The following is a 3,917-nucleotide window of genomic DNA, read 5'->3' on the forward strand; positions in this document are numbered from 1 at the left end:
CTTTTTGAGATGGAGTCTCCCTCTGTCACCAGGCTGGAGTGCAGTGGTGCAATCTCAGCTCACTGCAACCTCCACTTCCTGAGTTCAAGTGATTCTCCTGCCTCAGCCTCCTGAATAACTGGGACTACAGACACACACTACCATGTCTGGATAATTTTTGTATTTTTAGTAGAGACGGGGGTTTCACAATGTTGGCCAGGCTGCTCTTGAACTCCTGACCTCATGATCCACCCACCTAGGCCTCCCAAAGTTCTGGGAATACAGGTGTGAGCCACCATGCCCAGCCATGAAGGCCTTTTGAATACAAACATGCACACATGCACATATACACACACATATCTTGGATGTTAGCCTTTTAATTAAGCTGACTTTTAACCATTGAGCTCCTTTAAAAAATCATTTTAAATCTTATTATTTTTTTTTTTTTGAGGCCAGGTCTTGGTCATCACCCAATTGGAGTATGATGGCATGATCACAGCTCACTGGAACCTCAGCCTCCCAGGTTCAAGTGATTCTCCTGCCTCAGCCTCCCGAGTAGCTGGGATTACAGGCGTGAGTCACCGTGCTCAACCAAAAAAAATCCTTTGAAATCTTATTATCATATTTTACTTAGGACAAATTGCTGCTATTTCAGAAATACAAGTATCAAACCAGAAAGAGCTTGATTTAGGCATAAAACCCAAGCTGTCATAGTTTAAAAAAAAAAAGCAGGACCTTAGCGATTGAACTGCAGTGTGGGATGAAAGCCCCTGCTCTCTTTGGCCCAGCCAGCAAAAAGGTGGTCTTGTTACATAAATAAAGCCCCTTCAGTAGTTAAAATAAAAAAACTTCCTTTTTTTTTTTCTGTTTGCTGAGCATTTTTCTCCCCCAACTATATCACATTTTTTTGTGTGGGAATTTAGCCACTTTAGAGGCCTTGTTCCCCATAATTTGGAACTTACCTTCAGATTTGATTTAGTGGGATAGAGTTGGGCAAACCTAATGAGAAAAAGACCAAAACGACAACAAAATCAGAAACAAACAACAGAAAACCATGAAGCGAAACAAACACTCACAGCTGATGTGATTACTGAGCACTTTAATGGTAAGGGGAGATTAAGACCAGCTGCTTGTTAATCTGAAATTTATCCAGGACAAACCTCAATTCAGTTACATAATTAGGGATGAGTCTCAGGCCGTAGACTGCACTCTACCATTCTAACAGCAGGAAAAAAAACAACTCATCTTCCCTGTTGGAAACAAGCTCAAACTCTGAAAAACTTGCCTTTCATGTTGGAAACAAGTAAAACTCCAGAAAGAAAAAAAAAAAAAGGTTGAGGGGAGTTGTCCGACAAAAGAAACTTTGGGTACCAACTACATTCTGGGAGGCCAGGAATTCTCTGGAGGGAGTGCTCCCAGACCTCAGCACATTGACCTGTTGGGTTGAGGCATAAAGTTAGCTCATGCTGGTACCAAGCACCAATAGGAGATTTGTCAAAGGTCTGTGGCATCTCCACTCAGAATCCCTCCATGGTTACCAAATATAAATGCCCAAAATTTGAGACAGGTCTCAATTAGTTTAGAAAGTTTATTCCACCAAGGTTGAGGACATGCACCCATGACACAGCTTCAGGAGGTCCTGATGACGTGGTCAGAGCACAGCTTGGCTTTATACATATTAGGGTGATATGTCAATCAAACATGTAAGATGAACATTGGTTTGGTCTAGAAAAGAAGGACAATTTGAAGCAAAAGTGGGGAAACTCAAAGCAGGGAGGGAACTTTCAGGCCACAGGTAGGTGGGAGACAAACTGCTGCATTCTTCTGAGTTTCTTATCAGCCTTTCTGAAGGAGGTTATTAGATATTCATTTATCTCAGTGAGCAGAGGTACGACTGAATAGAATGGGAGGCAGATTGTCCCTAAGCAGTTGCCAGCTTGAATTTCTCCTTTAGCTTAGTGATTTTGGGGGCCCAGGACATTTTCCTTGAACATGGGCTGGTCCTCTGCTGTGGTGTCTTCCTCAAAGATGCTCTGCAGCAGGCGGTGGTGTCCTCATTTAATGGCTGAGAAAACTGCCTTGGAGACGAGAAAATCCAGAGAACAAAGTCAGCATCAGTGTGGGTCCTCCCACAGTCTAGGCCTGCCTCATTGTCACAGTAGCCCTGGCACACAGCGTGAGGGGCCAGAACCAAACTCCCTGCTTCTGCCCAAGGACCTGCAGTCTCTTCTGAGCTCAGATACTTGGCCAGATTGAGCTGTTGGAAACCAAAATCACACAGCATTGTGGGACTTTAAATAATGAAAACCTTCACAATGGTCTGGGGAGAAGAGGGCCTCAAGGTCTGATCTGGGCCTTCTTTCCTCTTCTAACTTTCCCATCTCCTCCACTCCCTCCCCCTTGCCCTCTGCTCTGGCCAATGTCACTGGGGCCCCTGCATTGCCTTCCCTCTCTGCAGAAGCTCTTCCCTGGGCTGACTCCTCACCTCCAGGATCTTTTGTGACCCTCTGCCTCCCCCATCACCAAGCCCCAGATTCACTCATTTCCTCTCTTTCTCTCTTGTCATTGCTCCTCTCTCCTGTCCCAGTATTAACCCAGGGTGATCGAGGGGTCTAGAGGTGTAAGTTTGAAGTCACTCTGAAATGGTCACACACATATTCATTAGACTCTCTGCAATTCATAAGAGGTTAATAATGGACCTTCCTATTCCTGAGGTGAGGGATTTCCCCAAGGACACGTGACTTAATGAGTTGTGTGACCAGGAGGTGCCACTTTATCAGGCAGGCACTGAAGGGGCAAGGGAGGGAAATGCTGGAAGCACAGACCTTCTTTTCCTCTCTAATCCACAGTGGCCTCACTGTGAACTGGGCTCCTTGTGCCCACTGAGAGGGTGCTTGACCAAGGAGCCACATAACGGCCAACTCTGCCACTCTGCAGCCTCCAGTAGGCTCCATTTTGCTCCCTGGTCTTTTTCCTTTTGGGCCCAACTTTCCAGTTTCTTCACTCACTATTAAGATCCCATCTTGTACTGGCCACTAAAGGCTAGGCTGTCAGGGGCCCTCAGAGCTCAGGTCTCTCCTACACTTTTCTTGAGCCCTGTGTTAGTCTGTTTTTATGCTGTCTATAAACACATACCTGAGACTGGGCAATTTACAAAAGAAAGAGGATTAATGGACTTGCAGTTCCACATGGCTGCGGAGGCCTGACAATCATGGTACAAGGTGAAAAGCACATCTCACAGGGTGGCAGACAAGAGCAGAGAGCTTGTGCAGGGAAATTCCTTTTTATAAAACCATCGGGGTCTTGTAAGACTGATTCAATATCATGAGAATGGCAAGGAAAATACCAGCCCACATGATTCAATTACCTCCCACTGCATCCCTTTCACAACACAAGGGAATTCAAGATGAGATTTGGGTGAAGACACAGCTAAACCATGTTATTTGACCCTTGGCCCCTCCCAAATCTCAAGTTCTTGCATTTTAAAACCAATCATGCCCTCCCAACAGTCCCCCAAATTCTTAACTTATTTCAGCATTAAATAAAAAGTCCACAGTCCAAAGTTTAATCCAAGACAAGGCAAGTCTGTTCCACCTATGAGCCTGTAAAATCAAAAGAAAATTAGTTACTTCCTAGATATAATGGGGGTACAGGCAACAGGTAAGTACAGCCATTCCAAGTGGGAGAAATTGGCCAAAACAAAGGGGCTCCAGGTCCCATGCAAGTCCAAAACCCAGCAAGGCAGTCAAATATTAAAGCACCAAAATGATGTCTTTTTGACTACATGTCTCACATCCAGGTCACTCTGATAAAAGAGGTGGGCTCCCATGGCCTTCGGCAGCTCTGCCCCTGTAGCTTTGCAGGGTTTAGCCTCCCTCCTGGCTATTTTCATGGGCTGGCATTCGAGTGTCTGTGACTTTTCCAGGCACACGGTGCAA

The sequence above is a fragment of the Aotus nancymaae genome, unplaced genomic scaffold, assembly GCF_030222135.1.
Source record: "Aotus nancymaae isolate 86718 unplaced genomic scaffold, 86718_ANA_hifiasm-v0.15.2.pri h1tg000006l, whole genome shotgun sequence".
Taxonomy (NCBI): domain Eukaryota; kingdom Metazoa; phylum Chordata; class Mammalia; order Primates; family Aotidae; genus Aotus; species Aotus nancymaae.